Source organism: Lactuca virosa, chromosome 9 (genome assembly GCF_052849685.1).
Source record: "Lactuca virosa cultivar CGN04683 chromosome 9, Lactuca_virosa_CGN04683_v6, whole genome shotgun sequence".
NCBI lineage: Eukaryota > Viridiplantae > Streptophyta > Magnoliopsida > Asterales > Asteraceae > Lactuca > Lactuca virosa.
Window position 1 is genome coordinate 48421362 of NC_136434.1, and position 12957 is coordinate 48434318.

Below are 12957 nucleotides of genomic sequence, written 5' to 3' on the forward strand. Positions count from 1 at the left end.
AAATTTCCATAATTTATATTCCATAATATTAGGAGAACAGTTAATGGACTTACATAAAAAATTAGAAAATATAAATTCACCCATTAACAATAAAGATATAATAATACAGAAAAAAGATAAAAAACAACAAATAAATGCTACTATTCAACCCCCACCAAATATTACTGGTTATAAACTTAAAAATTATGATTATATGCTAGATATTCTGCAAGAACAAATGAAAAAATTACAAATTAATACTATAAATAAAGACTCAGATAATGATTCAGATATAGATAATATTCAAATAAACAAAATTAACAATTATGATAGCAAATTTGCTAGAAAACCTGTTCAAAGATTATATTATTATCCAAGACCGAGCCCCCAAGATGTCCTACATGAGGAACAAGAATATGAAATTAATAATAGTTATAGTGGTAAAAATGTTTACGAATGGAATTTAGATGGTTATACTGAAAGACAAATATATAATATGATTCATAGAATGTTAATGTATAGTACAATTGCTAAAAATACAGGAAATAGTGATAAACAAGTGGCTAATATGTTAATTGCCGGATTTACTGGCCAATTAAAAGGCTGGTGGGACAATTATGTGGATGAAAAAACACAACAAGCTATTCTTAATACAGTTAAAATAGAAAATGGAATAACCACTCCTAATGTAGTTTATACTCTAACTTGTACCATAATAGAACATTTTACAGGAAGATGGTCAGATAATTCTGAAAATATTCGTACTCTATTAAATGGACTATTTTGTAAAACTCTTACATCTTTTCGATGGTATAAGGATACTTTCTTAAGTAGAGTAATGGAACTTAATGATTGTAATAGTGTTTACTGGAAATCCAAGTTCATAGATGGTTTACCAAATCTTTTTGCTGAAAGAGTTAAAAACCAGCTAAGAATAGATAATACAATTCCTTATGAAGATTATACGTATGGAAAATTGATAGGAACTTGTATACAGGAAGGTTTAGCCTTATGTAGTGAAATAAAACTAAATTACCAAATTAAAACCCAACATCTTAATGAAAAAAGACAATTGGGAGAATTTTGTGATCAATTCGGAATACAAACTAATAACAATAGGAGGAAACAGAAAAAAGAGTTTCAACAGAAGAAAAAATATTATAAGAGAAAACATAGTGATCCTAATAAAAAATATAAACATATTAAAAAAAGGTTTAATAGAAAAGATTATAAAAAACCCCCTACTTGTTTTTCATGCGGGAAAATGGGACATTATGCTAATAAATGCAGGAATAAAAAAATAAAAAAGCAAATTAATAATATGAATATAAGTGAGGAAATAAAAATACAATTAATAAATTTGATAGATAATTCGTCAGACGAAGAGGAGCTCTCAGACGAAGATTCTGATATAAACATAATAGAATATGATTCTGATTATTCGTCAAAATCTGAAGAAATTGAATGTAATTGTGATAATTCAGAACAATGTTCATGTAACATAGACCACCAATTATACCTAATACAGTCTCAATTCAAAGATGAATTAACTATAAATGTAATTAGTAATGATATTGCAAACTTATTAAAAGAAATAAATGATCCAGAAATAAGGCAAAAAATAATAGAAAATCTAAATACTAAGGAACAGAGTACACAAGAAGAAGGGATATATTCCATGAAAAACGTTCATGATATGTTAAAAGAAAGAAGAAATAAAAATTCCACCAATACACCTACAGTACAAGATTTACAGCTTAAAATTCAAAACCTAAAACAGGATATATCTAAGATAAAAAATGACCAGCTAATAAGCAATCAACGAATTAACAAATTAGAAAAATTACAAAATAACCAAGATATTGGTACCAGTAATGACAATTTCCTTCAGTCCATGGAATTGGTAATATCTAGAAAATGGCATGTCACAATTAATTTATTTATTACTTATAATTACCAAAGAAGTTTTGTTGCCCTAATAGATAGTGGTGCAGATTTAATTGTATAAAAGAAGGTTTAATACCTACTAAATATTTTCAAAAATCAACACATACGTTAAGAGAAGTATCAGGTTCTAAATTAGATATTAGATATAAATTAACAGATGCAAAAATTTGTACAGAAAATGTTTATATACCTATTAATTTCACGGTAATTAAAAATATGAGTAGTAATACTATGATCTTAGGAAATCCCTTTTTAGAGATGATATTACCCCTAACTATTGACAAAGATAAAATCATAGGATCTTATAAGAATCAACCCGTTATACTAAATTTTGTCTCTGACCCTTATTCTATCTGGGTCAATGAGTTGAATTTAAAAAGAAACCAAATAAATTTTCTGAAAGAAGAAATCAGAAATGTTCAAATAGATGAACAACTAGAACAACCTAAGTTACAGGAAAAAATTAAATTTTTAACAAATCAATTCTCTTTGAAAATATGTAATGATCATCCTAATGCTTTTTGGGAAAGGAAAAAACATATAGTTACACTTCCTTATGAGGAAGACTTCAATGAAAAACAGATTCCTACCAAGGCAAGACCTTGTCAAATGAATTTCGAATACTTAAATATATGTAAAAAAGAAATAACTTCCTTATTAGATAAAAAACTAATACAACCTTCCAAATCTCCATGGTCATGCACTGCCTTTTATGTAAATAAACATTCTGAACAAGAAAGGGGAATACCAAGACTAGTTATAAACTATAAACCCCTTAATAAAGTCTTAAAATGGATCAGGTATCCTATTCCTAATAAAAAGGATTTATTAGACCGATTACATGATTCTTTAATATTTTCAAAATTTGATTTAAAATCAGGATATTGGCAAATACAGATTGATAAGAAAGACAGATATAAAACTGCCTTCAATGTTCCTTTTGGACAATATGAATGGAATGTTATGCCATTTGGCCTAAAAAATGCCCCTTCAGAATTCCAAAATATAATGAATGATATATTTAATCCTTACAGCAATTTCATTATTGTATATATAGATGATATCTTAGTCTTTTCGAAGGACATTCAAGAACATTTTGGTCATTTGCATACTTTTGAAAAAATAATAGTAAACAATGGTTTAGTAATATCACAATCTAAAATGTCCTTATTCCAAACAAAGGTAAGATTTTTAGGACATAATATTGAAAAAGGACAAATTATTCCTATACAAAGAAGTATAGACTTTGCTGCGAAATTTCCAGATGAAATAAAGGATAAAACTCAGCTACAAAGATTCTTAGGTAGCCTAAATTATATATCGCCTTTTTATAAGGATTTATCAGCAGATAGTGCAATTTTATACGACAGATTAAAAAAGAATCCTTGTGCTTGGACTAATGATCATACTCAGGCAGTTAAAAGAATAAAAGACAAAGTTAAAAGTCTACCATGTTTATCTTTAGCTAATCCTAATTGGGAAAAAATAGTAGAAACAGATGCCTCTGAAATAGGGTTTGGAGGGATTTTAAAACAAATCCACCCTAACAGTAAGCAAGAATTCTTAGTCAGATTTCATTCTGGAAAATGGACTCCTAGTCAGAAAAATTATTCTACTACTGCTAAAGAAATTTTGGCACTGGTAAAATGTATTCTCAAATTTCAAGATGATTTATATAATCAACATTTTATTATCAAAACAGATTGTCAGGCAGCTAAATTCATGTTTAATAAAGACTTTAAACATGATGTTTCTAAACAAATGTTTACTAGGTGGCAAGCTACATTAGCATGTTTTGATTTTGAAATACAATATAAAAAAGGAAGTGATAATAGTCTTCCCGATTTTTTAACTAGAGAATTCCTAAATGAGTTATCACCAGCTAAGACAGTTATCACATGATATTACTAATATAAAAAATTTAATTAATAAGGCAGAGGTTGAACTGGCCAACTTAGCAAATGAACCATATTCTAGTAGGACAGGAATTAATTTAAGATTGATAGGATTAAGGATCCAACTCAAGAATCTTGAAAACAAACTCATATTACTCTTAAATTAACATTTCCATTTGCAGGATGAATCCCAATCGCAGAAGAGGCCATCCTTCATATAGAGGTGGTTATCATAGAGGTCGGGGAAATCCTACGGCTTCAAGCAGTTCTTATAGAACTGGAAATTCATCACAAACAAATGATCAATCTCTTCCAGTTCCTGGAAGCCCATTATATGAGGAGTTTAAAGCATTTTTGGAATCAAAAAGGGAAAATACTCCCACTCTCGCTCAAATGATCACAGATGGTGAAACCATCAACGATAATTTTGAATATAAGGAATCACCTCATAGAGATAATATTATTATTTTGGAACATAAAGATATAATGCTTTATTTTGAGAATAATGACGATCCATGGTTTTTAATGACCAGATACTTGGATACAGCGACATACGCTGGATATTCTTACAAACAAAGATTATATTATGAAAATATTTTGAAAATAACCGGATCAGTTGAATTTTCTCATTTTACATCCGGAGGTAATACCAGTGTTTACAATTTTAGTAAAGCCATTATCAAAAAGATCATATCACCTGAGGAATGGGGTTTAAGTACCCTCAAGGAAAAAGAATTTTTAATCCCTCCTTCAAAAATACCAATGAAATTTACATATTGGGATTATATTGAAAGCTTTCATAAAGCCTTTTTATATGAAAATCCTCAGAAAAAGCATACTTGGTTTTTTAAAGTATGTGAAAAGGTTTATAATCAAAACAGAGATATACCAAATTGGTTTACTAATTGGTGGATCTCATACGGCCCGAGTATAGATATCCTCCCTGAGGAACCATTCAGGAAATTATATGGGGAATGGTTACCTGTCTCTCCAAGATACCGAGACCAAGTTATACCCTTGAAATCAGAAGGATTGGAAGTAATATCTTCTATGCATTTTTTCATGGAATTTTCTATTCCTTGGATCTGGAAATGGTCCCCATATGTGGATTATACTCCCTCTAAATTTCCTTCCCTACAAAGGTCATACTTTACCAAATTTTGGCCTAAAATGCTTCACAAGAATCCAGAAACAAAAACCCTTAATGCTCAGGAAACAATTGATCATATCAATCAACAAATTAAGAAATACCAAGACCAAAAACTCTTTTCGGAAATAGCCTCCTCAACAGAAGTGACCCCCTCAACTCCTTAAAAAGTTAATTTAACTAAAGAGGAAATGATCAAGTCATTCAGATTATATTGTTCTGAATTAAAAGAAAATCTTAAAAGATTTTCAAAACATGATACAGATGAAGGTTCAAATGAAGATATTCAAGATAATATGTCAGTTGATAACCAAAGCCAAGGCCAATCACCATGCTTAGCAGGGGAATCCCAGCCAGATGATGAAGAAGTTCCAGATGGAGAACTCCCAATTGATTGTATAATTGACATGATTGAGGAGTCAATCACGCAAAGAAAGAATCTTTCAAAAAACAAAAAGACATCACCACAATAGACTATAGGTGACAGGTGGATGGACCAAAATAAAAGAAGAATATATTCTTCAAGAATTATTGAAGACAGAGGAAAATACTCGTCAGACATTATTAAAGCCAGAAGAATCAAACAAAAAGTCATTTCTACTTTTCTTAAAGTTGTCTGCCAATGCTAAATGTAATAATTCAGGTTTTGTTTGTTTTTGAGTCCTCCTGATCTATTTAAGGAGCCTCTACCTTATGTTTTAGACAGGCTGAAAGCCAATTTCCTCTTTCTCTCTTGTAATCCCTCCTCTGTAAAAAATATTTCTGCAATAAAAGTCTGAATTATATTTGGAGAAGCAAAGTTTTATTACGGTACAACAATTTTGGATTCGCCTTTCTGGTCAGTTTACTTTCTTAAACTTAATTTTATTTTCAAGCCTAATGCAAGGCTGACTTGATAATATCACATAGTATTATCATGGAAGCAGTATCATGATCGGCAAATCATAAAAAAAAAAAAAAAAAAAAAAAAAAAAAAAAAAAAGTCTGGAATGGAAAAAGGCAAAGTCGTGTTTTAGCCCGCTTTTGTGGCCATAAGTGCCGTTTTAGGGCATTTTACTCATTGACTCGCCTATCTCACCCAACTCTTTTTTGCTTTTCATTTTTCAAAATTTTAAAACTAACTCTTTAAGAATAAGATCCTGCCTCTGTTTTGATAATAAAATGTTGATTATATAAATCATCTTGAAATTTGAGAATACATTTTACCAGTGCCAAAATTTCTTTAGCAGTAGTAGAATAATTTTTCTGACTAGAAGTCCATTTTCCAGAATTAAAGAGTTATTATTATTATATAATATAATATAATAAATAGGACCAACCCTGCCTTGCAACTTGTTAACATACATATGAAGATAAATAAATGAAAATGGGTCCAAACTAAACTAGTATTTAATTCTATCTTTTTCCATTGATGGTAGACACCAAGTTATGAAGGTGGGGCATCAATTTAATATCAAAATGCCAACTTGCTTTTGCATTCATTGTCTTTATTTTTTACTTGGATTTTATAGAAAATTTAATCAGTTGGCCGACTTGCTTTTTTTTTTTTTTTTTGAATTATAATTATAATAATATATAAGTAAGTAAAAATGATTACGACATATCATAATCATAATTGGAAGTGGCATTGTGACATTGATTAGAAGAACAATATCTTTTTATTCAGTTGACACAAATTTTTTTAACATATGTTTAAGGTGTAAATGGAAGGGCGAGGGTTAGGTTGGACAAATCGGATAGTCGTGTCATATTTTTTATAGTTTACACGAAAACAACACAAACACGAATTTAAAATTTAATTTCGTCTCAATTTCGTTTCGTGTCATGTATTTTTGTTATGTCGTGTCATGAATTGTCACCCTCGTCTGGAGTGTATATTTGTATGATATATGTTTTAACATGTGTATGTATTCAGTATTCTTTCTAAGGTTGTAAATGAACTGAATATAAATATGAACAAAAGTGTGTTCACATGCGTCCGTTTAAGTTAAATGAACAAACAATCGAACACAAAATATCAACAAATAATTTTTTGTTCATGTTAGTTTGATTAACAAATTACTTTCTTCATGTTTGTTCGTTTATATATGTTTAATTATCTTGAGAAAATGTAATAATTAAACATATAATTTGGTTAACTAATATAGGGTGTGTTCGGCAGAGAGCGTTTGAGAGCTTCTAGTTTCTACCGTTTGACAAAACGCTCCGTTTTGAACAGAAAGTCTCGTTTGGCACTACAAGCTTCTAGCGTTTAGTTTAAGCAAAACATTCCAAATCGAAATATTACTTCACGTAGCGTTTAACAAAACGCTACAAGCTAGAAGCTATTACCAGCTATTTTTGCCGAACACGCCCATAGTTGATTGTGTATAAAATATCAAATATTCCTCCTAATTGATAAATATTAAGTGAAAAACTTCGGTAAGCACTATCGCTAATTCAAATACCGTTTACTAATGTGAGAAAGTAAATTAGGCTAAATCTTTTAAGAATTTATCTTTTTTTCTTGAATTGAAAATCTAAAACTATAAATTGTTAGAAATCGGGTAGGGTTTATAGTGGAGATCAAGATACCCCTTGGATCGTATAAACATTTTCCAAACTGATATTTCTACCATATGCCCGTGTTACACGAAATTCAGTCTAGGATAATCTTAAGGGGACACTTACGAATCTAAACACCAAAAACATCAACAAAATTGCTATAGAATTCTGAGTTCGTATGAAGAAAAAAGAGAGTTAAAAGGTATTCCCCTTCATAGAGAAGAACAGTTTATATAGAAAAGGAGATGTAGGGTTTTGTTTTTAGGATGGACCATAATGGATCCTTTGGAAACAAATCAAGGGAATGCGAAATTAATGAGGAAATCAATGGTTTCTAAAACTGAAGATCTCTGCCCTTTAGACCCCGCTAGGGGCGTTGTCCTTAGACCCCGCCAAAGGGCCGCTGCCCCTTTGGAAACCCCGAACCTGGGGGTGCGTGCACTCCGTACATACCCAAACATATATTAGAGTGCAAATTATGAAGCCCTTAGTTTACATGTAAGTTCCAATTATACAAAATGTGCTGGTGACACTAAAATTACCAACATAAATACCTTCTTCTACTTGTTTTTTTTTGTAAGAAAAAAAGGTTTTAACATGACAAATATTGCCTATGTCGTTGTCTATGCTTGTTCGTGTGTAAACTGGTTTCGATGAATACAATTCCCACCATGGACATTATATTATGGTTGCTAGTCGGGCTGTTGTTTAGTGTCTGCTATGCGAGCGTTATTATTTAATCAAGTGGGTTGGTTAATGAATCAAAACAAAACAATAAAAAACTATTTAAAGAATCTTTATAAAAAAAAATCAAATAGGTTTGATTGACCCTTAATAATTATTTTATCTTCCGTAATACTTTAAATCTCTATCAAAAGACAAATTATTAAAATAAAGAAATTTAGTCAAATTATGCAATTTAAAAGATTATAAATATTTGCACATGGTGTGAACGACTTTCTAAACTGATTGCATAATTCTTTGACTTTTATTTTTAGTTATTTTGTTAAAAAAAATTATCATCTGTTTTGTAATGAAAAAATATGATCCAAAATCTGAGTTAGAAATTTTTTTTTTTTTAATATTTTTTGGAAAGGTCCGGTCAATTTTCAATAATAATAATTGAATCAACACATTCTTTAAAAATTACATTGTTATTTATTTTCAGATCAGCAGATGCAAACTTTCAATTAGTAAACATATACTATCTCCGTCCCAAATTAATAGTCTATGTTTCCTTTTTGGTTTGTCCCAAAATAATAGTCTACTTCTAATTATAAATATCCATTTTACCAAAATACCCTCGTCTATCATGGCATTAAATGCAACAAAAGGATAGAATTAAATGCAATAAAAGGGTACAATTGTCTTTTCATTAATAAAGCTAGTGGTAATTAATGTTTCCTTAATCTGTGTGTTTTTTGTCTGTGGACAATAATTTTGGGACGGAGGGAGTAATATTTAATGTCAAATTAGTAGATGCAAAACCTCAGGTCTTCAAAATAGAATACGTGGAACCATTTATGATATGATTGCATCCAAGTTAAGAGACACATAATTATTCAATCTCTAAATTAATAGTAACGGTAACAAGAATCACAGGGATCTACGGAATCAATGCAAAGATTTTGATTTTTTTTTTCCATTTTTTTTTATTAAAAAATGTGTCATCAACAACATCTGCTACGGAATTTTGCATCCGTCCCTTCACAAATATGAAAAAAAATAAAACAATAAAGAACTATAACAAAATACTTATGAGTCAAAATGAAAAATTTTGCGAAATATAAAGAATTTTTTTAAGAAAAAAAAAGTAAGACTTTTTCGAGAAAAAAATTTATCAATTGCCGGTAACTTAATTGTAAAAAATCAAAATGAAAATTTTGGAAAAATATGACGGTTTTTAGAAAATAAAAATTATTAGGTTTAAAAGGAGAAAATGAAAGTGTCGAACAGGAGGAGATTCAAACCGTGGTTTCGCTATTTCTCTTGGTAAATATCAAATGCAGATTCCAGTAAAATAAGCAAACATTTTTGTGGAAAACCGGCACATATTTATTATATACAATTACTAAAGTTATTGTTAAATGATATGTTACAAATTATAAGGGTTATATAATATTAAAACTTAATTAAATTAACACGAAATCAAAATCTATGTTAAAAGAATAGCTTTAAAATGTATATAAGACAAACGTAAAAGATCTTCCGTTTCCTTTTCATTCCTACGTATCCATGTTCAAAAGTCAAATCCAGTGGAAAAATCTAAATGAACTTCAAGTGAAAAAGTCTTTAAAACAAAGGCAAATCATACTTCAAAACATAATACATTAGTAGAACCACAACAACATGATTAGTTTGTCTCGTTTAGCCATTCACAACTCGCAAAGGTCGGTTTAGAATACGAAACCGCTTACCATTTGGACTTTTGGAGTGATGAAAATAGTTTTTTGGAACAAGAAAGGAGTAACTCATAAATACATATTACAAAGTCATAACAGTTAAACATGGGTTATATATTTAACTAACTCAATTAATTTTGCAATTCTTGCTCTTACTGAAAATCCTAAAAACGATGAAGAAATTATCAACAATCTCCATCTTCTTTTGTGTTTAACCGTTCAAAATAGCATATTGTTCTGAAAGCACCAGAACGACCATAAAAAAATGATCACTACCCCATAAAAAAAAATCATTGAAATGCATTAAAATTAGTAGAGTCCGACCATTTATTCACATCTTCAATTGTGTGAAGGATAAAACCATGCAACCCCACCACCTAGCTATTTGGGTCCAAACTTCCCTTGCAACATTACAACAAATGAACAAGTGAACCCACAATTCATTTGCCAAATGGTAAATCGGGCAAATAACCGTGTCAACATCGATCCCTCTTTCCATGAACTTCAATCTAGTAGGAAATTGATTAGGTCGCAACCTCCATGCGGAAATCTTCAATTTGATTGGAATAAAAAAAAAATATTGTTGACGTGAACGAGTAATAACCATTAAGATTGACATTCCAAACATATATATTCGATTGATTCAAGGAAATAAACGAATCCACGGAATATTTCAATGCACTCCATTGTATAACAATTGAATGAGAGATGATCTTTAGTGAGAAATATTTCTTATCAAGGTAGGAGAGCTAAAATATATTCAATCTCTCCTTTTTAACATTGTCTTTCTCACCTAACCCCGACCATTAACTTTTTTTTCTCTTTCCACCCTTTCTTATCGACAACATCACCATGTCAACCAAAATCAACCTTGAAAATGATACATCATCACGATTATGAAATCATACATCTCTCTTGTTTTTGATCTGGAACGACTCAACTATGATGCATGAAGACAACTTTTCCAAACCTATTGCACCATATTGGTGGTTGTTGATCACCTAACAAACACAACAAAAAAATCTCCCGAATCATCTGATCCATTTGAATGGGATCACTTTAATTCCGTTGTAAAATTCTAGATTTGCGGGATGATTTCACAAACTTTTCTTCAAATGAACCTGAAGAAAAACATCACATGAAGCAAGGTATGGAAGACTCTTGAAATATCTTTTGTGACAACAAAGATGTTAAGGTCACACAGTCACACAACGAACTCCAGAATATAGTTCTCGGTGACTCCTTTGTTATGGATAATTATGGATAATTGCACTAGATCAACATGATCGTTGTCCTTCTTGACAATATCGATTCTACCATCCAAAAACAAAAATATTGCCATACACCATTATTTGTCGCTTACTAAAATTGAGTTATGTAGCTAGTCTCATCCTCCCATGCTCGATCATTCCCACTTTCTTGTAAATACAATCAATGTTACTTGAAGAACAACAGATGAACCAAGTGCAAAATCGAACTCTCCAACGTTCTTATACCTATCACTCTTCACCCCCCACTGTCCGTGCATCCGAACAACAAAATCAACCAAAATTATCGTGAGAGGAGTCAATATGGTATATTTATTGGCAGAAAGAACAACTGAGTTGGTCTATATTCTGATCGTGGCACCCCTTTTCTCAGTCGAATGTTGTTACCACTCATGGGTGGGGTACAATTGGTAACATTAGAATTTCCCTCCACCACCTATTGGGTTACACCCTAATGGGTCTGCCCCTTTCATCAGGGCCTATTTCCCATTCCAACAACAACATAATCACCTACTTGATCTCACCAACAGTATGTCCAACCTAGTAATAATTTGGCCTCCAACCAACAACCCTCATCATTTGGGCCTTCATTCCATCTTTTTCTCATGAACACTCACCGGACAAGATCTTCACATCGCCTAACCAACTTGACCATCATCATGGACTTGGTTCAGTAAGTTGGTCCAACCTTCTCAGGATAAAGCAACATTCCTTCCATAAATGTTCACTCTAATGTTTTTAGAATTACCCATGAAGTGAGTGATGATACATAGATTCAAGTTTCAATTCCCACCTCCATGTTGATGTAGGTATATTAATCTCTATTATTAAAATTGGCTTTCTTCTTACGTATTAGTCGAGGACGAATTTAAAGTTTATGTAAGTACAAAGGGTGATGTCAATCTTCCAAATTCCAATCCATATTGTACCCTATCCCTCAAAAATGTCCTTATCACCCCTCAAACCAGTAGAAAATTATTATATGCTCTTTATTTTACACGTAATAACAAATTCTCTATTAAATACAAAGAATTTGGTTTTTATAAAGGATTACCGGACTCATCATACTCTATTATGATGTGATAGTGTGGATGATATTTATCATGACACAAACATGACTCCTCAAGCTTTTGTCTCTTTTAGTCCTTCCATTTGCATCAACATGTTGGATATATGGACCTCTATGTTATAAAGTATTTATGGTATTAGATATTATATCATATTTCTTAACCACTTCTCTTACTCTCTATAGGTTTATCCATTATGAATAAAATATGGCATGATCTCTAAATTTCTCTACTTTCATGCTCACAATAAAAATCAGTTTCATTATAACATCCAATCTTTTCAGTGTGACAATGGTAGGGAATTTGGAAATACCTAATTTTACCAACTTTTTGACACAGACTTCCCAACAAAATGGAAACTCAAAAAGAATGTTTCATACCATCAATAATATAATCCATACTCTTCTTTTCCACATCCATCTCCATCCCACCTATTAGGTTTAAGCATTAGCCTCCACCTTCCCATTACCCATCTATCCAGTACCTTTAAAAATGATACCTTATTTCATATATTTATATGCCAACAACCTATGTATTCCTACTTAAGAGTCCTCATATGTAAAATGTCACACCCCCAAACCGGAACGGCGGAAACGTTCGGGGGCGGAGGACGTCATGTACAGTATCATAACAATGCACAATAGTAAAACAAGCAACAACATCATCCATTGCATTAATAATATAGTTTATACATGTGTGTTCTGTGAA